This window comes from Camellia sinensis, chromosome 1, assembly GCF_055761805.1.
Source record: "Camellia sinensis isolate YWXY chromosome 1, ASM5576180v1, whole genome shotgun sequence".
Lineage (NCBI taxonomy): Eukaryota > Viridiplantae > Streptophyta > Magnoliopsida > Ericales > Theaceae > Camellia > Camellia sinensis.
The window spans coordinates 208,132,489-208,156,542 of NC_138961.1; positions in this window are offsets into that span (position 1 = coordinate 208,132,489).

Genomic DNA, 24,054 nt, shown 5'->3' on the forward strand with positions numbered 1-24,054 from the left:
TATTGAACCTGAAAGTAAGAAATAGTGGAAATACACTGAAGTCCAGCTGGACCTCAGTGAAATCTGGTCAGAGACACAAAGGTCTAGTCGGACCTCTTGACTTTTTAGGTAGTTTCAGCAGTGTTCTGCTAGCTGCCCAATTTTGCTGATATTTTGATCAGACCTACTCGAGGCCTATAAATAGCAGGGTTCAGACTGCTGTGAAGGGGGCTGAAAAACAATATAGAATTTGGTTAGAGAGATATATATCAAGTGTTAGACAACAAGATCAAAGGTTAGAACAAATCGATATCAAGTGAGTTAAAAATATCAAGAGTTAGAAAAGATCAAAGCTACCATCCATCTTGTTCTTCCATAGCTTTCAAGTTCTCATATCATCCATACATAGCAAACAAGAGCTTGAACTTGGAACTTGGATTGAGACTTGAAGATCATAACTCAAACATGAGGGTGCTTTGGAATCAAGTTTGGTTTACAACAAGAACACCTTCTCTACAAGAGGTAAAGCTTCCTCGCTTTCAATTCAATCTTTGTTCATCTTTTTCTTGTGTTTTCATATTGTTTTGGGACTGTTTTAAGGGCTAAAACTTGTGATTAAAAGCTACCCAAAGGTGGAAGGGTTAATCACCCTTGCTTGAACCTTATTCCAAGCTTTTATCCTTGTGTTTCCCACTTGTTTTCTCTAATTTTTGCCACTATTTTGGGGCTGATTTGGGGCTGTTTTTCAACATCTAAAATATGTGATTTGAAGTTACAAGAGTGGAGGGGTTAGCCACCATTCCTTGAACTTGTTTACTAGCTTTAATCTATTTATAGTTGTTCACCTTTGTTAGCTTAATTTTAGCACTATTTTATGCTATTTATTTCAATAATTTTGTTTTGCATATTATGCTTGTTTTATAATAACCAATTAATCAACTTTGCATAATCATGTCTGCAATCTCCCTCCATTCTTTGATTATTTTGATTAAAAAGTTGTGAAAAATTAAGGTTGTTATTCAAGTATAAGAAAGAAATTTTTCCATGCTTAATGGTTTAATCTCTTCGGAGGTTCATTACCAAAGACATACATCTTTCTTATACTAAAGCCAATCTTTTATTTTTTTTTTATTTCTTTTTATCACCAGTGTGTTTACTTTTAAGGGACTAATTGACCCTTGGAAATCACCAAGGAAAGTGTCATTATAGCTTATTATCAAGTTTGGATTTCAAGTTATTATTGCTCACTTTGGATTTTTTCTAAGTCATTATCACTATTCTGAGTTTGACTAGTCCTTGTTGCCCATCTTGGGTTTGACTTGAAATCCCTAACTTGTAAATAAGTTTGACTCTTCCTTTGTAATTTCTGCCGAAGAAAATAAGGTTTATTTCCTCGGGTTAAGTTGCCACTTATTTCCCTTTATTGTGTTTCGGACTTAGTGGATGCAAATATCACCGTGGCCTTAATGGATTAAAGAAAAGGAAAGGTAATATAAAAGAGGCTAATAAAATTGAGTTTAAAATGAATCAACCGACATAAAGAATTAATATGATTGATTGGATTTGGTCAGACGTTATACCGAGTCTATTGTGTCAAGGCTTGTCTTACATCAATTCATGATGTTTTGATGAATCTTGAAGTGTCTTTACGACCAGACGTTATGCCAGAGTCTATTGTGTCAAGGCTTGTCTTACATCAATTCATGGTATTTTGATGAACCTTGACGCGTCTTTACTTCCCTTCTTGAATTCACTTCATGATAGGAGGGAGGGCTGGTTGTTATGCATTGCATTTATTGATCTTTATCCTATCGTGTCCAAAATCATCTTGCAAATCAACTTGCAACCATAGATGGTTTGGGAACTGAGTTCGCTCATCTCTTGAGTATTTCCTATGATAGAGAAGGGTAGAAGAGACAAAAATGGCTAGGAATACCCTGTCTGCACTGTTTCACCTCAAGCACAAAAACCAGATTTCTGTAAGAAAACAAGGTATTGGATTTATTTGGAGCTTGACTGAGTCTCATTTTGGGTCGGCAAGGCTCCAATAAATTGCAAACAATACACTTTTGGTTGAAAGTAATGATAGGGTGAAACAAAATAGTTCCCAACAAGGCAGACAGAGTAATTCCTAAGGAACATCGCGTAATCATTGCATATTTGTTGTAATAAATTAGACAGCCCCTTTTAGTTATTATTCATTCGGATTTGTAATAATTATTTATTCGGACACTTGGACATTCAGACCCTCCTTCGCGAGGACAAATATATAATAAGTTATATGTCTTCCAACCCCCATTCTTTCTCCCTTTTATTTATCTGCTTATGATGGTTAGCATAGGGACATCATATTTTCAAAGTAGCATTTCCATGACTTGTATCCATTCGTTTTGCATGCATAAAAGTTTGGCTCATCATATTATTCAAATGTTAAATTCAAACTCTTTACTCGAATACGTGCGCTATCACATGCCTTGAATTGACTCGCATGCCATGCTAGTAACCGAGCTTATTACTTGCACGTTGTATGTGTTGCATTAGTCATGTTGCATTAATTAGGATCATGCATTTTTTCTAACTATTTGCTTTCTTTTGACTCGCCTTCGGACATAAGGTAAGCATTCTTGCTTTAGCATATTGCATGAGTGTGATTGTTATCATATTAAACATCCTACCTTGAGGCTAACTGCTTACTTGATATACCTGTTTGAATGCTTGTGGATGAAGGATATTCACTGAAATTGCGATACTTTGATTAATGTATATATATGAGATCACTTTTTCAAGTGGTACATATTCAAAACACTTTTTCAAAACAAACATAAAATCAAACGTTCTAACTTTTCGTGAAATTAGTCTATACTTGTATGCATCACATAGTAAAGATAGCATAATAATCAGAATAAGAACATATACTGTACATAAGAATCACATCATAATTAGCAGAGGCCGATCTTTGATCGGGTGAGTGGGGTGCTCAATTAATGACCTTTCCCTCTCATACCTAAGTTCCTAAACCAAGACACTTTGGTAACGACGAACTAATTCTTCCTCAACTTGGTTTCTTCCCTCTTCTCCTCTTTTCTTCAACTCCAGACCCCTAAACAAGGTGTTTTGAAAGATTTTTCAAAGATTTCATCTCTCTTTCATTCATTTCCACCTTGCCCTTGCTCGGTTTACCGAAAAGCGCAACATTTGACAAAATACGAGCGTCGGAACATCGTAGGATCTTTATTTCAAAAATATTTTGAAAGAGAGGGTTTTAAGGTCTAAAAATCATTCAAAATAGCTTTGGTCCAAATGGGGTATGAGGTTGGGATTTGACTCTCCTCTTGCCGAAGAAATCGAACTTTTGCTCTGCACATCTTTCACCACCAAGTAAACCATCAGTAGCGCCTAAGTCTTAAGGGCGGTCAAAAATGGAGTGTCTATAGTTGCCCCCTCCTTGACAGAGCTCATTAGTCATGAAATGACGTGAGTGAATGTCAAAGCCCAGAGACGACCCATTTTTGACAAGGCCGAAGACTTAGACAAACAAGCAAAATACAGATAAATAAATGGTTGTGCCCGCTGGCTGCCTACGTATCCCTTTGCAAGGAATCAAACTAGCATAATTCAGGGGCAGGATGCAAAATGATACACAATATTACAAAATAATGCAATGACATACAATGTAATGAAATAATCAAACCACAAGCAGTGCAAAACCACACAAATATCATAAAGAGATGGAGATGCAAAATCAAACTACGTGTAACATAGAAAAGGTGCCGGAGCGCTCTAACCACAATTCTCTTAGTGGAATAGGTGCATGCACAGACAGAACTATGTGTTTCGCAGAAAGAATACAAGTAATTGGGTGGCATGATATAAGTGAGGAATGATCTGCTGAGGAAAGATCATGATCCTATATGCTGAATGCAACAAAACAAAATACGATGCAATGGATGCAATGGATGAAGTGAATAAAGCACGCAGCCAAACCACATTTTGCCTAGAAAAGGCATAAACACGAAACAGACCACGTCTAACACAGAAATGGTGCCGACACCCTCAGACCACAATTCTCTCAGTGGAATAGGCACATACACATAATCACAGAACCATGCTTTAATGCAAAAAGTATGGGTACATGCCAGACTAAGCTTAACATGAAAAGGATGCAAGCGATAAATGGACAATATAGTACATACATGCAATAGATGCTATATACAATGCAACAGACGTAATAGATAACAAAATGCAATGTAGCTGGGAAGTGAAAGTACCTTACAGGGGCAATTGGCAATGACTCACGTCATGCTGCTGGGGATCTTTCACTTCTTCTTGGTTGAACCACAGGTACTACTTTTCTCCCTAGCTATGGTCGCAACTTTCCCTATTCTCCAATAGGGTGACAGACTAAGTTGGTTCAGTATCCAGAATTGAGGCGCGCACACGCTACCTCAACCTATGGGGCTTCTATACAAATTTCAAGCCGAGGGTACACCCTTGGGTATTTAAACCAGGCTTTAGTCTCGGAAATCCCGAACCTTTGCGTTCTAGATATGAGCCATTTGAACTCTAGTTTTCACCGTCTCAGTTGATCTCCTAGGAACTCACCGCAAACACAGGCAGGTGGCTATACCAGACCACTGGAAGTCGTTCGGGCACGACAAACACCAAAGGAATTGTACCTTTAGAGGATTTAAGGTCTCCTAGACCGGGGGGGTGCACAAGACAGTGCTAGTAAAAGGTGCACAAAACAGTGCGATGCAGGTGCACAAAATAGTGCGAGAGGAGATGCAAGATTTAAGGTCTCCTAGACCAAAGGATTTAAGGTCTCCCGAACCAAGTGAGTGCACAAGATAGTGCGATGCAATGCACTAACAAGTGTAGGTAAGGTGCGCAAGATAGCGCGATGCAATGCACTAACAAGTGCAGGTAAGGTGCGCAAGATAACGTGATGCAAGTTCAATGCAAGATGAGAGCATGTAATGAAATGCACAGGATAGTGCGATGCGCAAGAAAGCGAGAGTGTAAACTACACAAAACAGTGCGATGCGCAAGAAAGCGCGAGTGATTTTGAAATGCACTACATAGTGCGGTACGCTAAATAGGGCGAGTGATTTGAAATGCACTAAACAGTGCGATACGCTAAACAGCGCGAATGATTTGAAATGCACTAAACAGTGCGATGTGCTAAACAGCGCGAATGATTTGAAATGCACTAAATAGTGTGATGCGCTAAACAGCGCGAGTGATTTGAAATGCACTAAACAGCGCGATGCACTAAACAGCGCGAGTGATTTGAAATGCACTAAACAGTGCGATGCGCTAAACAGCGCGAGTGATTTGAAATGCACTAAACAGTGCGATGCGCTAAACAGCATGAGTGCAATGCAATGCACAAGATAGTGCGAGTGAAACACAACCACAAGACAGTGCGAGTGAGATACAAAGTGTAAATGCACAAGACGGTGCGAGGAAGGTGCACAAAAGGAGTGTGATAAAATGCATCTTCTATGCAAGTAAGCTGCACACCAAAGTGCAATAAAATGCATGTTCGATGCAAGTAAGGTGCACAAAAAGGTGCGATGAAATGCATGTTCTATGCAAATGAGGTGAATTTTCTATGCGAAAGATACGAGCATTTTCTATGCAAAAGATCCAAGCATTTTCTATGCAAGTATGGAAGAGTGCATTTTATGCAATATTGAAAGCATATTCTATGCATGAGACAGGCATATTCTATGCAACATTGAAAGCATATTCTATGCATGATTGAAAGTAAAGCACATTCTATGCGGAATCGAAAGCAAGCATATTCTATGCATGAAACATAACGATGCGCAGCACGCATGCAACAGAAGTGTATATGAAAGTGTACATTCTATGCAATAGAGGGGCATCAAACATGTACTCTGGTGCCTCCAATTTATCTCTCGGAGGGCTTTGCAACACACTCAGCTCAAAAGGGAACACCCTGTCTATATTGGCGAGAGATAACATCTACATGTGAAAACCACAGGTGCTGCTTAGACTGCCATTCTGACTTGAAGCAGGCTTAAGCTTGTGGTCAAGATACACTCATACTCTAGAGAAATGGCAAGGCTTGAGAAAGTGCACCTGGAATGCAGTCTCGGAATTTACTGAAATTGAAACATGCTAAGATGCTCCACATTTTCCCTCCTTTCTTGTGCTTTGCAGTCCAGAACCTAAATAGCTTCAGATAGGTCCTGGTTTTACTGTTCTGACATGACCTGGGTTGAACCCTGTAGTTTTATGAAAGAACAAATCCTGTTTTGCACAAATGTAGAGAATGACACAGCACTCTGAGCACAAAACAAATCATTTTGAAATTGAGAAATTAGTTCTCGACCGGGTATTAAGCCTATGACTGAGCACAGCGCACTATGACTCAACAATGGAAAACAAAGGTAAACAACCTAAACACATCTATTGACACTCAAAACGACTCAAGACAAGAATCGAGACGATCAAAACAACACACACGATACTCAAACGTGGACAAGGAGCCTGTTTCTCCAAGTATTGCTTCCCACCCTTTTTCATTTGTGATTCTCACATCACTCGACCCTCAGGCTCTGCTTTTCTGAAAGAAAAAAAAAAAAAAACCCTTTTTCTCACTTTTTCTCTCAGCGCACATCTCTCTATTCTTCAATCTTTCATTTTTTATCCCTCCCCTAGGTGGTTGATGGATAAACAAAAAGTTGTGGGCTCTTGCCCCTAACATTCTCCTAGATTCTTCTTCTCCTGCTCACAACAGTGAACTTTCTCACAAAGGGGTTGCGCTACAACTGGGTGTGTAGCAAATCTACAGCTGACATCGGTTGATGATGCCCTTGGCCAGTTCGGATGTGACCAGATTTGTTTAGATGAGGGAGTGGAAGATCCTGATCCATTCCAGTTTGTGCTTCGCACTTGGCTTGATACCTCGCTGCTTGGAGGATGAGAGGGCTTTCGGCCCTTTGCTGTTAACTTCAATTGTGCCCTTTTCTGGCAGGTAGAGTGCCCTTCTTGGCAAGTATGTTAACAATGGGGAAAAGACAGAACACCTGACTCAACTGTGCCCCTAGTTCATCATTTTGACCATTTTTTGTTTTGGCTTTCTACTAAAACAAGCTTGACCAATATGAAAGTTAGATTAACATACTTGTTCAATTTTTGATTTAAAATCATGCAAGTTAGGTTGTGAGCACTGAAAATTTTCCTTTTTTGGGTCCACGAAATGGTCCAATTTTTGGAAAATGGAATAATTTTCGAGAGAAAATTAACCAACCTCATTAAAAATTCTCAAAAACTGTTTTTACAAATGGCCATTGCTCGATCAACGCAGAATTTACTTTTGAGATGCACAACCTCAGATCCAAAACAATGGAAAATTGCCCCTTGTCTGAACGGCACTGCATGGCAACTGAAAGTTGCCTCTTGTTTGATGAGCACCACAGCGCACTGTATGGCAACGGAAAGTTGCCCCTTGTTTGAATAGCACCACAGCACACTGTAACCAGTTCTCATAGTGAAGATCACAACCGAACTCTTGGATACAAAAATGACAAAGATGACCAGAACAATCACATGGACACTGTCGATTTGGAAGTGTTAATGGTTAGACTTCAGAATGAAGTTACCTACGTATCCCACAGATGGGAATCAAGCCTTACGTAGTTTGGGGTTAAGGTACACTCGGGTATTAACCTTTTCTTTTGCGCTCTAACTTTTGCCATGGCCGCCCTTTCTGGGTTTTCAACCTTGCGAGCTTTGTTTTACTTTTCTTTTCATTTCTTTTCTTTTCTTTTTCTTCTTTCTTTTCATTTTCTTTTCTTTTCTTTTCCTTTTTTTTTCATTTTTGTTCTTTTCTTTGCTCTAACTTTTGTCTGGGTCGCCCTTCCGGGTTTTCGGCCCAGCGAGCCTCTCAAGGGTAAAAGTTGTTACATGTCCATGTTGAATGGTTTGAGATCTCGAAGCCATCTGAATCGAGGAGAATGGCTGCCATTCGCTGATGATGTAGAAGTCCATCCAACCGGGTCTGAATTGCCCCTAGTGTCATGGACAGGAACTCAATTGTCCTTCAACAATACTTTCTTCTTTCCTCCCTTCTGGGATTTGGCATTCTTGCCGATCTTCATTAGCTTGAGAAATGTCCCAATTTTTGACTCTTCGAGCACATCTGACATTTTTTGCCCTAGTTCAAGGGCTGCTTCTCATCCAGCTTTGCAAGCTTTCTTTTGATCATATCTGACCTTCTTGCCCCTAGTTCATGGGCTGCTTCAAATCTGGCCATACAAGCCTCACATTGTGGTTGACCGTTGAACATTCTGAGTTAAGATTCAAGGTTTGAAAGCAAAGGGGTCGAGTCTCAAGGCTGAGAGTGATCCTATGCTGCACAATCTCAAGAGCAATTCCACACAGGTCTTCGCAGGACGGCGCAAAATATTTTTTGAAATCTTTTAAGAAAGCGACTAGTCGCTCGCTCTGAAGACAATGTAGAACCAATCTGGATCAAGCCAGGATCCTTCTCAATACTCACATTAACAAGCATGATTTCATTCATTAAGGGCTTAGCATGCCTCTCTGCCTCTCAATTGATCAAATTTTGCAAATCCAGAGGAATTTCTCCCTCTTTGTTTTCATCACAATGTTCAAAAAGTTTTGAAAAACTTAGGTCAATGCAATGATTTCAAGGCACAGAAAAGTAGGTGAAAAGCACTGCTGTTTCATTCAAATTTGCTGGCAAAACTGGCTCAAGGCAGAAACAAACACAAAAGTGTGAAAATCACTGTTGTTTCATTCAGATCTTCTGGCATGACTGGCTCCATGGCAGAAATAGACTCAAAAGAAAGGGTGTAAAAGACAAACACAAAACGAAAAAGGGATGTCCGAGGTAACACCACCGAAATCACCTGACTCTTAACAAAACAGGACTGACTCGATACAACAAGACAGACCCCAAACAAAAAGACTGACTCAAAACAAAGAGACAGACTCAAAACAACACAACAGAACTGACTCAATACCCAAGTCAGAAAGTAAAATAACCAGCATTCGCAAAATGCTCAAAACAGTGCATGCCATCCCCATATCTGGAGAAACCTGAGTGCCATCCACAGGTGGTTCATCCCCCGATCACATAATCACATTATCCTCCAAGTTCACTGGCCCGATGCCGATAGACTTTGCAGGACCTGGCACGATAATGACCTCGTTGTCAATCAGATCTTGTATTTCGTGGCGAAGATGAAAACACATGTCAGTGTCATGGCCGGCTTGTTAATGGAAGGCACAGTACTTGGCCAGATCATGGGAGAGAGGAAGTTTATTTGGCAGTGGCTGCGGCTCTAGGGGTTTCAGATGGCCTTGTCCTACAAGGATTTGGAAAGCTTTGGACAAAGGCATATAGAGGGCATGGAAGACCCTCTAGCCTCGGGGTGGGTACTTCAAGGTTTGTATTTTTTACTAGATACACCAGCAAAGGGATTGATAGGCACCGATTGGGTTTGTTGATCCCTTCTGAGCATAGGATTAGAGCTGAAAGGAACATTCCTGGTACGACGGCCCTTCTCCCGACTTGCTCCTTGATTCAAACTGTCCCCAACTTGAGTGACGAAAGTGTCATCCACAACCTTTGCAACAACTGCAATCACTTGTTGATTGTCCAACCCTTCGGCTTTCAAAGCCTCAACAGCCCACAGAAGGTGTTCATGAGGATCAATGTCTACCCCTACCTTGTTCTTTCCACTCGCTTCCACTTTGCTAAGCGATTGGCCTTCTTCCAATGTAGCCCGTCCCAAGATTGGGGAGCCTTTTGTCATGAAATTCCCGGTATGTGATGTGGTCAGTGACGGAGCCGATATCCCGAAGGCTAAATCTTCCACAGTTCTCTGAAGATCTTCGATCATTCTCATCAGCTCAGAAGTAGTGGGCTCACGGGTTTGAGATGATTGGGGTTCAGGTGCATCCATCATGCATAAGCCCATGCTTTCCGGGATAAACACCTTAGGCTTGGGTAGATGGGCCGGGGTGATGTATATGCTCAGGTTGTAGGCAGATGGTAATATATGGATGAGGTTGAGGTAGGCAGGAGATGTTTGGTCATTGGGGTCTGGAGGTGGAGCTATAGTCTGGTTGTCGATGAGATTCTGGACCTCATGACGAAGACTGTAGCAACGATCGGTGCCATGACCGCGCTGTTGATGATATACGCAGTATTTGGAGGGGTTATGCCTGGCAGGAAGTGGGTCAGACAGAGGTTGAGGATCAAGGGGTTTGAGATGCCCTCTTTCCATCAAGACTTTTAGTGCGCTGGTTAGGCTCATATAGAGAGGGGTGAAAGTTCTACCCTGAGCTTGGGTCGGGCCAACTGTTTATAGGCTTGGATTGGCAAAAGGGTCGGCTGTAGGGACTGTATTGATCTCAATGGGTTTGGGAATAGTGCTACTACTAGCATTGGTACTCCCTGCAAAAACCCTCCTTATCGGTTCACTTGTTCTGGGAATGATCCCACTGTTGAACGCATTCTCGACCTGAACCCCCAGTTCATGCAAACTTTTGAAAGTGAATAGTGGAGCAACTATTAACTTTTGCAACATATCATGCTCGAGGTTTCGCACCACTATCCGCACTTGATCCCTCTTAGAAGGGCAATCTGTCATCTGTGCTGCCTTTGCTCTCCACCTTGCAACAAATTCCACAAAAGGCTCTGTTGGGTTCTGGTGGATTGCTTCAAGCTCTTGGATGGTCATTTCAACTTGGGTATTATAAGAACACTGATCAACAAAGGCCTCAGCCAATTCTTCCCAGTTCTGCTTCACTATATTCTCCAATTTGGCATACCAAGCGGCTGCTACACCCGACAGGGTTCTTCCATACAGAGAGAGTTTTTGTGGCTTAGTCAGACCCATCGACTTCAGGACATCCAAGAAAAGTCGGACACGTACCATAGGATCTCCAGACTCGTCGAAACGGTCGATATATGGCATTTTGAATCTGTTTGGGAGTCGTACGGTAGACTTAGTGTACTCATCCTCAATGTCGGGAATGGAGTTAAGGCCTTGTGCCTTTTTGAATTGCTTCTCAAGGTTTGCAATTTTCACCGCGGTCGAATCGAGATTATTGGCATCAAGGGGATAAAGCCTCTCATTAGGCTGCACCAGGAGTCTGAGAACTCGAGCTCAAGCCAACCCTTCTTGGGGATCCGGACCTTGCAAATCTTCAACTGGCGGAAGTGGGTCAAAGTTCGACTGGGGTCCGAAGCTGGATGTGAGGCAGATGCCCCAGATGGGCGTTGTGTTTCAGCATTGGTCTCATCCTGCATGGCAGTTCCCTAATTTAACGCTGCTATCACGACCACAAATTCTTTCGAACCCTGTGCCATCACGGGTCTGCTGATGATGTGACTGGTGACTGTCGGATCAGATGAACCGGTGAGCCCTGACTGGCCTTTTTTTGCCTTGCCCTCGGCGAAGGAACACTGGTTGCCCTTGAACTGAATCTCTGACCTGACAAAGTCTATCAACACAAGTCCGGTGTACTCGAGGGATATTGGAGCCTTCTGAAGCTATGGTTCCAAGACTACCTTGCAAAAGAGAAAATAGGCAACATCTCAGCCCAATTTCACCAGAACAGATATGAGCAAAGCTGAATGACTGTGCTCTCTACTGAATTCTGCCCAAAATTCTGCTTGTAAACTGATACCCTCAGGTAAAACTAATTCCCCCAAAATACTGATGCCCGCAGGCCTGATACCCAGACTTGTAAACTGATACATGCATTCCTGTAGAGACACACTCTAAAAGCACATAATCAAGCAAGTAAGAGCCAAAAACACCCCTATAGAGGGGTAAGATTTCCCTGTCCTATTGTCAGGAGCTAGGGTTTCACTACGCACACAGCAGTTTCAAACAACCTATAATCGGGTGAGCAACCTATCCTAGCTTGGAATGGTCACTATGGATTCCGATATGCACTAGGTCGAATGGTCAAAAGGGGTGCCCCGGTAAAAACTGGTGTTTGTGTTCCCGTTGTGGCAAAGCCCGCAACCGGTCAGCCTTATGGCACGTTTCTCAAAACGGGCCTCTGGCAAACCGTTCAGGATAGCATATGGCAAACACGGTATCCTAGGCGCACCAATGCAAATGCAATGCAAAGAGACACACAAGTGTAGTCAAAACAAGATATCATGAGTTCGAGTCAAGTTCTCTAAATCCCCAGTAGAGTCGCCAGAAACTGTAGACGTGCCCGAACGTCCCGGCTCCGCACCGCGAAGGCGCGAAATCTATTTTGTTCTTTAGGCTGTTACAGTTCGGACTCAATGTCACGGTTCTGAATCTAATCCCGCAAAGTGCAATGCAAGACTGATAAATCACCAAAGAGTCCAAATCCGGCAAATCATTTTGGAAAACTGATTTTTATAAAGAAGTGCCAAACATGGACTGCTTTGCCAGATACAGAGTCGCCACCTAAATGTTTTTTGTTTTAGGAAATTTAGGAAACCCTAACTCGCGCCTAAGGCCACGTGTTCGTCATCACCAAAGTTGCCTTGGCTCAGGAACTTGGGTACGAGAGGGGAAGGTTACGCAATGAGCACCCCCGTTCGCCCAATCAAAGATCGGCTTTTACTAACATGACATTTTGTTTTTGAAAACACATGTGTTCTTATTCCGATTATTAGCCTAGAATTACTATGTAATGCGCACAACACACAAGTATAGACTAGATCGCCTAAGTTGGAAAAAAAACATCTCATGTTTGTTTATTTGAAAATGGTTTGAAGGTGCTACTCGCAAGTAGGCTATGACGTGGATTTGCCACCCTCAAGTGGGCTTAGAAAACATGATTTTGCCACTCTCAAGTGGGCTTAAAACTCGCATTTCAATGAATTGTTTCAATTCAAGCAATCTAACCTTCACACACAGGCATTCAGGCAGTTATATCACTTAAGCAAATAGCCTCATGGCAACACTCACACTCATGCAAGATGCTAAAGCGTAAAAAGCTTACCTAGTACTCCGAGCCAAAATAGAGAACTAGTTAGTGATCAATGCATGATCTTAGTTTATGTTAAGATGGCTAATGCAACACATGCAAAATGCAACTAGAAATAGGCTCGGCTATTCTAAGATGGCATATGAGATGCAACTTGATAACATGCTATTGAACACATATTCAAGTAAATGTATTTAAAATATAATGCAGTTAGTATGATGCGCCGAGCTCGGTGCATGCAAGACAGATGAATGGATGCAAACATGCAGACATAAGGATGCTAATTGAAATATGTCCTAAACTAACCATCGAAAGCGGCTAAGTAAAAGGGAGAAAGACGTGGGGTTTGAAGACATTCACACACTCATGCACACTTATTACAAAATTCGCCCTCTCGACGGAGGGTCCGAATAAATAATACAAGCTAGCTACGCTAGCTAAGCTAAACAACTAATCTAATAATCTAATTAGACTAATTATTACAACACCGAATTGAAAATTACCTAACACTAAGCTAATTAAGAATTTACAACAATGAATTGAATTAGCTAACACATTAACTAATTAATTATAAATTAACTAACTATACAAAGCAGTTAAAATGGCCTCAAGAAGAGGGACACATGCATGCTCGGTCGGCCTCGCTCGGAAATCCGTTGCCATGCCTCATGTTGCCTCTGTTTGCACTGTTCTGCACCTCTAAAAACTGTACAAACCTCTGTGATGCTTCTGAATCACCCCATGGGCATGCTGAAAGGTCATCGACTAAGAGATATGGCCATCGGCCACAGAACAATGGCCATCAACCAATTTTTATGCTATTGGCCAAATATTGTTAGCCGATCGGCACACTGGATAGCCGATTAGCCATCTATTCCTGTAAACTGTTCCTTTTGCTGCAGAAAAGTACAAACAGAGGCATGGCAATGTATTTACAAGAAAATATATGCGCAACCACACTCCTTATCATGTCTAAGGCTCAAAGGAGTGTGGTGCTCGGCTCTCGAGCTATCAATCACGCATCTCAATGCATGATGGCCAAAGGAGCCAAATGTGCACAAATCAATGTGAATGAAATGCATAAAAACACATAAGGAACCTAAACCTCTATCATGTTTGATCAAGAGTTAAGGCATGCACACACAATGCAATGCAGCAAGCATACAAAATGCCATGCAATGCAACATGATTGACTTATCAAAACTAATGGCATGCCAACGCAATGCAATACAACCTAAGCATGCAAGCAAAGCTAATACAACATGAGTATGCCAACAACAATGTCATGCAATGCAACTAGCATACAACAACATGCAAAGACAAGCATATTAGACCAATGTAATGCATGCATGATTAACTTAACAAATCAACACAAGCATGCGAATATGAGGCCATATAACACGCATGCAACAACATGCAATGCAATAGGCATGCAACAACATGCAAACCACATACTCAATGGACTTAACCTAAAAATGGACAGACCTCAGCCATGCCCAAATCAGTGGCCATTAACACCAAAACTAAGGCACCAAAAGGCAAGACATGCATGCACACATATTGCTCCCTAAGCTAGGCAACGATGCATAACCCTTAGAGGCACTCAAAGGGTGAAAGAAGTGGGAGCATGGCAAGTCTATATGCTCTGAAATGTCATGGTAAATGATGCCAAATCATATACATGTCACAAATTAAACATGTTATGGTGCTCAAAACTCAAAGCTAACAAGGCCAATTGCACTACAGCTATGCAATATAAGAACCATATGGCAAGTACAACCAAAAATAGTCCTAAAGTATGCCAAAACAATGCTAAAACATGTATGGAGCAAAGCCAAAAAAAGATAGCATGAAGGGTCAAAACATCAAGTAAGCTAGGCCAATGTGTATGATTACACTACACCTACCAAAACCAAGCATGAGATGACTTTGCCAACAAAAATCAGAGTTATATCATGGCAAAATAGGACCAAATACACACTGAAATCATAGCTCACAAGCTTAGGCAAGATGGCATACGCAATGGCTCATGTTTAAGGCATAAGACACCAACTCTCCAAAGTATTGAAAGAGTGACAAAAGTGAGTGTATGGCAACATTACATGGACTGAAATAACATTTCAAATGATGCCAAATCATGGAAATAGTCCAAGAAATGCATGTTAATGGACTCAATACACAAAGCTAGTGAGCAAGATTGAACCATGGCTATACAAAGCAATGCATGCATGGCCAAAACAACATGAATCAGACCTTAAACATGGTGAAACATGAACTAAATCTTCTTAGAGTTGAGCCAAAAGCATGCTAACAAACATGCTACTTCATGAGGCATATAAGGCTAGTTTGCCAGAATTACACTACAAGTGTATAAAGCGTGCATAAGCGTGCATAAGGTACCAAACCAGCCATGGACATAGTTAAGGCAGGTCCTAAAAGTCACAAAAGTGCCTGAACTAAGCCTCAAAATGGTAGAAACACATGCTCATTTGATAGGCCAATAAGACATGCAAACAAGAGAAGAGGAGGGGGGACAACCCCCACCCATTTGGGACCTCAAAATAGGGTTTTTACCACTGAAAATCCTCTGGATTTCAATGGTTAAAGGGCCACAAAAAGTTATTTTAAAAGGCCTTAGAAGATGGCTCAAAAGCTATACAAGCTAAGGAACAAAAGGGAGAGACAACCCCCTAACACAAAATAGGCCTAAACCATCACTTTTAGGACTGAAAAATAGAGTTTTTTTTAGTTCAAAACCAAGCCAAAAACATTTTTCAAAGGTGGTAAAACAAGCATGCAAAGTAAAGGTTTAAAGGAACAAGTGTTTACCCTTGAAGAACCTTGAAGGACAGCAGCAAAACCAGCCAAAATCTGAGCCAAACAACCTTCAATCAACCCAAAAATAAGTTCCAAGGGACCTCAAGCCAATGGTGATCAACTCTTCTCAAGGGTTGATAGGTTGAAGATGGTTGTATGCAAGCCTTCTAGCACAAATGCTCAAGAGAGGATTGTAGAGAAAGAGGTTCTAGTGTAAGAAGCTCCCAAATCTTTTGCCAAAAATGTTCTCCAAATGTTCTCCCCCTTTAATATGAGATATAAGGCTTCATTATATAGCAAAATATCAAGTTTGGTCGAAAATATCTCAATTGGAAATATCTAGGACAGCCTGGAACAGCTGAAGGAGAAATATCTGCAATTTTTGGGCTTTCTGGACACTTCTGACCGATCGGCCATCTTTGGTGCCGACCGGCCACCATTTGTGGCCGATAAGGTTCACTTTTGACAGACATATAGTTGCTGAGGTCCAATTGTGGCCGATGCAGTGCCATAGAGGCCGATGGGAAAAATCAGTCATGGTTGCTGACTTGAAGCAAGCCTAATTCCTTCATCTGGATGCCTTTTCTGGTCATTCTTGAGCCTAAACTGTAGTCCCGGAAGTCTTATTTCCAATTATACAAGCCTCACATCAAGATTCCATGTGTGCTAAGAGATATCCCTCTTTTAGTGAAGGCTGCTCAGTTTCGGTCCAACCGAAATGATGCCCAACTTCAACCAATCGTATCTCCCCCATCCGGACACGGATTTAGGAGATTCTTAAGTGAAAAATGAAGCCCCGGAAGTAAGATTTCCAATGGTGGTGGCCTCATAGCTGAAATCCAATTATACAAAAGGATATACCCGATTTAACGAGGACTGCTCGTCTCTCTCTTAACGATTCATACCCAACTTCTTCCTCAACTTGGTTTCTTCCCTCTTCTCCTATTTTCTTCAACTCCAAACCCCTAAACAAGGTGTTTTGAAAGATTTTTCAAAGATTTCATCTCTCTTTCATTCATTTCCACTTTGTCCCTGCTCGGTTTACCGAAATGCGCAACATTTGACAAAATGCGAGCGTCGGAACATCGTAGGAACTTTATTTCAAAAATATTTTGAAAGAGAGGGTTTTAAGTTCTAAAAACCATTCAAAATAGCTTTGGTCCAAAATGGGGTGTGAGGTTGGTATTTGACTCTCCTCTTGCCGAAGAAATCAAACTTTTGCTCTGCACATCTTTCACCACCAAGTAAACCATCAGTAGCGCCCAAGTCTTAAGGGCGGTCAAAAATAGGGTGTCTACACATAGGTAGGTAGTTTCAAAACCTCAAGTCTATCTTTGATTTCAGCATCCAATCCTGCTTCAAATTTCCTTATTTTTCGAGCTTCGGTGGGGATGACATATGTCACAAATCGAGTAAGTTGTGCAAACTTACTCTCGTATTCGGCCACCATCATGGTTCCTTGCTTTAGCTACATCAATTCCGACAACTTTTGTTTCCATAGTGAATCTGGAAAGTATTTTTCATAAAATACTTCCAAGAATCTTGCCCAAGTCACGATCTCTTCTTTCTCCAGGGTAAGAAGCCACCATTCATGCGTATTATCTTTAAAAATGAAAGTAACAAAAGTTACCTTCTGTCTTTCGGTGCAGGGTAAGACGCGAAAAATCTTTTCAATGCCTTTAACCCAAGCATCTACTACCATTGGGTCTAGACCGCTGGTAAATATAATGGGTTTCAGATCTTGGAATTGTTTTATGCTAACCGGCTCTTCTCGCCGTTCTGGTATCCCATTATTGATGGTGGTCTGCAAGGCTTGCAAAAAGCTAGTAACCGCTCTTTCCATGATTTTTTCCATCGATTCAGTGCCACTAACTGATGATTCGCTTTCGTTACCATTATTGGCGATTCTACAAAGTAATAAACGAGGCGTTATATCCATAACTCAGCATATATATAAGCATATATAGCACAATATATATAAAATACCAACTTTACTATTTTTGCAAATATAACATTACATCCTTGTTCCAAAAATCAAAAATTGTGTTAGTGTCTCATCCTTTTGTTATAAAAACAAAAGAGGGATCAGAACCCATTATGATTAGCTTACAAAAGAATTTTCTTCTCCAAAATCTAGAGTGGTGGGTCAAATGGGTCAAACAACTACGGAAAGTTGTATTGCATAAAAAGCTCAAATTCCCATCCTAACTGTACCACACCAAAACAAACCCATGTGGCCTGGACTGTGTAAACGGGGATGGACTGTATGTAGCCCCAAAACGCTAGATCGACAATCCATCCAGGTCGATCAATGTATGATAGGTCATTACTAAAATTAGCATTTTAAATATCGATAATTTCCAATGGGGTTAAGGACATTGGTGAAGATGTAGTCCTAGGGGTACACATTTCCCCTTCTGGCAACAAAATTTGAGGACAAAGGGCCAATGATGTAGTGCGAGTGGGTTCGAGAAAGCGTCCGTGTGTATAGGCACAGCTTTGCCTCCACAATAAGTATGTCGGTCTGTATATATATTGGCCGACCCATCAATTGGGCAAGGCCTGGATGCAGTCTCCTAACTACATCCTCCGAGTCTCCCCGTCCTTCCGGTGAAGAGAGGGCAGGGTGCTCTGCTAAAATATCCTCCAAATTAATGGCCCCGAGCTCTTCCCAAAATGCCTCATCAAGGTTAATCCCAAACATTCCTGCATCACTAGAATAAATGTAAGATTTTACAGAAAAGAATTAACGTCGCAAGTAAATATTTATTTCTTAGTTTATTTTATTTATTATTTCTAACCATTGCTCTGATACCACCTTTGTCAGGGCCCAACCACAGGGACTTAGGACTAGAATTGCAATTTAGTAAATAATTCTAATCGTAACAAATTAAATGGCGCAGGCGGAAGCAAAATGGAAAATTTACTTCATTCTACTATTTTGATAAAAAAAAAATACATCTATCGGGTTTTTATTATTTTATTATTCAGTGACTGGCCCTCAGTAAAAAAAACCAAAAAGGAGAAAAGAAAAGAAAAAAAATAAAATAATGGATCAGCATCAAATTCTTGTGCGGGTTCCACTACACGAGGTTACGGGTCTTCCTTACATCTCATCACCTGAAAGGGTAACAGCTATAAGCACACAGCAGAGTGAGAAATATTATGCTAAAAGTATAGGGAACACAAAATAACCATGGATAGTTAGTTAAGCTAAACCATTTACATAACTTAATTTGAATAAACAAATTATTTAAGTGGCAGAAACTGAAATACAGAAATTATGTAAACTAAAATACAGAAATTATGTAAATAAATAGCCATAACCACGGTACAGAACGGAACAGAACAGAGGTCAATAGATCCACGACAAACAGAGGACCACAAAGTGGCCAAATAGAGGTCTCCTAAGACATGGGACTCCCGTGGTGGTACTTACAAAACATAATTGTTTACAAAATCATTGTCAAATAGTTTTTAAAATTTAAACAAACATATCCATGGGTTTCAATATAAGCAAATGGAGTTCAGAAAATAATTAACGTAATTGACATATAAATATAATTTATAAAACATAACTTGTATAAAATAAATTATGGTAGTTCAAAACATACGTAAAATATATTATGGTGACTCAAGGTATAATATAACTCACCTTAATAGTGATCCTTTACGTTACCGAAATTCCCTCCTTTTTACTGACATACTCAAAGCACCCTTCTTTCGTTCTTTACTTTTGTTTCTTATCTTCTGATGGTTAGACTATGTTTTATGCTCCTATTTATACTAGTGTTGCTGCTGTAAACTTCTGCCACGTTTCCTAGGTCTATTGTCCTAGGAGCTAAACCTCCTAAGCCTTATCTCCAAGCAACTTAACTTCCAAGCATGTAGGAGATTAGTCTAGAGTTCATGCCTATTTACACCTTGGCTCAGAGTTCATGCCTATTTACACCTTAGCCCAAATATCCAAAATCATTACACTTTTTTTTTATATATAATTTATGTTCAGCTTATCTACAGCTTTACTTAATTCTATACTTATCCTAATTAGTATAATAATTGCGCAATAACCCGTAATTTTAAATTAAAATACATGCTTTTCATATACATTTATAAAATTCAATATTTTATTTTACTTTTTGTTCTTATTATAGTAATTCAACGTTTGGGGTGTCACATTGGCGTCGGCGTTGTTAATGGAGGCAAGGTAGCCAGCAGCGTCTTGAGTCTTCTGGACTAGCTCCTTTCTGAAAGCCTCGGCCTTCACTACGAAGAGTAAGCATGCTGGATAATCTAGAAGGAAAGGAACAAACAAGTTAGTAAAATGGCTTAAATGTGCAAGAAGTTGAAACATAAAGCTAAATGAAAAAGTATAAGTGCTGGGAACTTACCAAAACAGAGTGTTGCATCATCAATGCAAAATTTTCATATTCAGTGATCTCGGTCATACAATTCAAGTTGGTAGGCAAGAGATCAACGTTGGAAAAAGCGGCGCCAATCTCAATGCTATCAATTGCACTGTTAACAGTAATCATTGGTCGGTCCCCAACCACGAATGCAGGGGCCCAAGACTCGTCGGCTCATAAAAAACTTGGCCCCACTGAACCTTCTGACCTTGGCTTCTTGGAATGTTGTTGGTTGGAAGGCTCGGCCTCCGCAGGCCTCTTCTCAACGACAATTGTGCTTTTCTTGATCTCGGCCAATTTGGAGATCGACACGATATCTTCAAAGTCTACTTGGGAGGTAAAGACCTTTGCTTTGGACCTTTTGACTCTTTTTGGCATGGGCTTTTGTTGGGATTGAGAGAGGGAAGAGTGAACGGTAACAACTCCTAGAAGGTTGGCTAGTAAATCTTCAACGATAGCTTGACTACGGCCCATATCGTCGGCTGTGGAAATGACGGTAACTCTGGGGTCGAAGTGAATTGTAGGCAATGCGATTAGAGGATTTTTTGGATTGTACACTGATGCCTCGGAATCTCGACGCTTAGGACTTCGGGTTCCTCTGGCAGGGGTGTTGGGAACTCAGTGACGTTGCTGGCGTTAGAATGGTGGAATGAGTTAAACTGTGACTGAAGTGGATGGTTGGTACACTGGATCTAATGAGGAGGCCTGATCAGGCCTTGGTGAGGAAGTAGCTAGTTGAGTGGCTACCGAAGCCTCGCTCATTCTGGGAGTGTCGAGCAGAGGACTTGGTTGGTCGGTATGTAATTAAGAAGCAGTGGGGCTTTGCGTTTCTCAACTGGAAAACCCAATAGCCTTTTCAGATCTTTACTGGGGAAAAAAGTTTGGCAGAAGTCTTTTGATGGTTAGGGACAAACTACAAAAAGAAAGAAGCAAACATTATTACAGATAGATAAATTAACAAGTCTTGACAGAGATAGAGTTTTGAGATAACTCAGTTCTTACCCTCATCCACTCTAAACACTGTTCGGCGTAGAGGAAAGAGATGAAGATCGTCACCAGGTGCAAATTCCAGTTGCCCGAGACGATCAAGTAATCATCTCTAGCACCCTTGTTGGAGTCTGGGAGGTCGATTATAAGTTTGAAGGTGGTGGATCTGAGTTTAAGGTAGTTGTAGACACCCCATTTTTGACCGCCCTTAAGACTTGGGCGCTACTGATTGTTTACTTAGTGATGCAGGCTATGCTATGCAAAGGGTCGATTTCTTTGGCAAGGAGAGTGTCAAATCCAAACCTTACTCTTCTTTTTTGGACCAAAACTATTTTGAATGGATTTTAGATCTTAAAACCCTCTCTTTCAAAACACTTTTGGAAAAAGTTCCTACGATATTCCGACGCTAGCATTTTGTTAAATGTTGCGCTTTTCGGTAAACCGAGCAAGGACAAAGTGGAAATGAATGAAAGAGAGGTGAAATCTCTGAAAAATCTTTCAAAACACCTTATCTAGGGGTTTGAAGTTGAAGAAAAGAGGAGTGGAGGGAAGAAACCTAGTTGAGGAAGAAGTTGGGTATGAATTGTTAAGAGAAAGATGAGCAGTCCTCGCTAAATCGGGTCTATCCTTTTGTATACCTAGATTTAAGCTCTCAGGCCACCACTATTGGAAATAAGACTTCTGGGGCTTCATTTTACACTCAATAATCTCCTAAATCCGAGTCCATATGGGGGAGATATGGTTGTTGGAAGTTGGGCATCAATCTGTTATGATCAAAACTGAGCAGTTTTCACTAAAAGAGGCATAACTTTTTTCACAGTTGGAATTTTGATGTGAGGTTTCCACCATTGGAAATATTACTTCCGGAGTTTCAATTTGGACACAAGAATGACCTGAAAAGGAGTCCAGGTAAAAGAGATATGCCTATTTAAAGTTGGACTTACATAGCAGAATTTGCAGTCAGCCACAAATGTGCACAGTCGGCCATGGAGATGGCTGGTCGGCCATCACAAGTAGCAGGTCGGCCCCAAAGATGGCCGGCCGGCCAAGAGTGACCCAAACTCATAATTTTTGAAGATATTTCTCCTCCAATTGTTTCCAGCTTGCTCCAGTTGTCCTAATTCAAATATTTTCGACCAAAGCTCTTGCTTTTGCTATATATGGAGGTTATATCTCATATTTTTCAAGGTGAGAACATTTTAACAAGTTTGAGAGTTTCTATCACTAAACTCCCTCTCTCTCTACAAAATTTTCAGAGCAAAATCTCTGCCTCTCTCTCTAGAGCCTCTCTCTTGCCCTTTTGTGCATAGAAGTAGAGAGACACAACTAGTTTGCCTAGGCATCCTTCATCAAAGTTGCATATCTATGGGCTGAGGTCCCTTGGAACTTATTTTTGGGCTGTTGGAAGGTCATTTGAGCCAACAAAGTGGTTGTTTTGCTGCTGTGCTTCAAAGGTAATCACTCACCCCCCCTCCTTTTAGCTTGTTTTGCATACTAGCTTTGCTATAGTTTTCAACTACTTTGGGGCTGTTTTGGGGGTGGTGTTGAACTACAAAAATCTTTGTTTTTCCTTTGTTTTTCAGTCCTAAAAGTGGTGGTTTAATCCTTGTTTGGCTAGGGGGTGTTTCCTCCATTTTGCTCCTTGGCTTGTAAGGCCTTTTGAGCTAACTTTCAAGCTTTTCAAACAACTTCTTTTTGGCCTTAAAACCACTAAATTCCAATTTTAGTGGTAGAAAACTTTTTTTGAGGCTCAAAATGTGTGGGGGTGGTCCCCCCTCCTCTTTTCTTGTTTGCATGTGTTGATGGCCAACCAAATGAGCATGAGTTTTTACTTCATGGCTTTGTTTAGGCTCATTTTTGTGACTTTTCAGACCTACCATAACTCTTTTTTTGGCTGTCTTGATCACCTCTTGCATGCTTATTGCACTTGTAGTGTAATCCTACTTGTGGCCTTGCAAAGTAGCATGTCTTTGTACCTTGAATTTGCTTAGTTCAAGCATGTTTTTAGCCATTATTTGCCATGATTTAACTCCGATTTTTATTAGTGGACTCACCTCTTGCATGCTTTATACACTTGTAGTGTAATCCTTGCTAGCTAGCCTTGTATGCTTGTCTCTTTAGCCTATTACTCTAGCTCATTTTGGCTATACTCCAGCATGCTTTTATTCATATTTTGGCATGCTTTAGCTTTTTTTTTAGCCTTCTTGGTCGTATGATGCTTGTTGTGCATGCTTGTAGTGCAATAGCCTTGACTAGTTTTGAGTTTTGGGGTATCTTGCATGCTTGGCTTGAGGTATTTGCATGTTTTGGCATCATTTGGCATGTTATTTCAGAGCGTATGGTGTTGTCACACTTCCATGTTTTTTCACTCTTTCATTGTGTTTAAGAGTTGAGCCTTATGCCTTGCTTACGAGCCAACATGTGCACATGATTTTCTTGCCTTTTGTGCCTAAGTTTCAGCATATCTAGGCCACTGTTTTAGCATGATTTAGCTCTATCCAGAGCTAGTTTGGCCATTTGAGTTTGATATTGCATGCCTCTAGTCTAATGATTGTCACTAGTTTCAATGTCTTTGGCCCTTAACATGTTGTGCATGCATTGCTTGCATGGTTTAGTGTCTTTAGCATCCTATTTCAGCACTAAAATGTTTTCCATATCACTACACTCTTCATTTGTGACTTTGCTTTGAAAGTGGTCTTGAGCCCCTTGTTGGCTTGAGCATGAAATTGAGGCTTTCATGCCTAATGGTTTTAGCCTTCTCTTGAGGGTTTCTACTAACCAACGGCATGATGCTTCTTTCATGCTCAAGATGCTTGCGGCTTAGTCCGTCTTTCCATTTAGAGGACTTCTCACTTTTGGACTTAACCGGTTAAAGGAT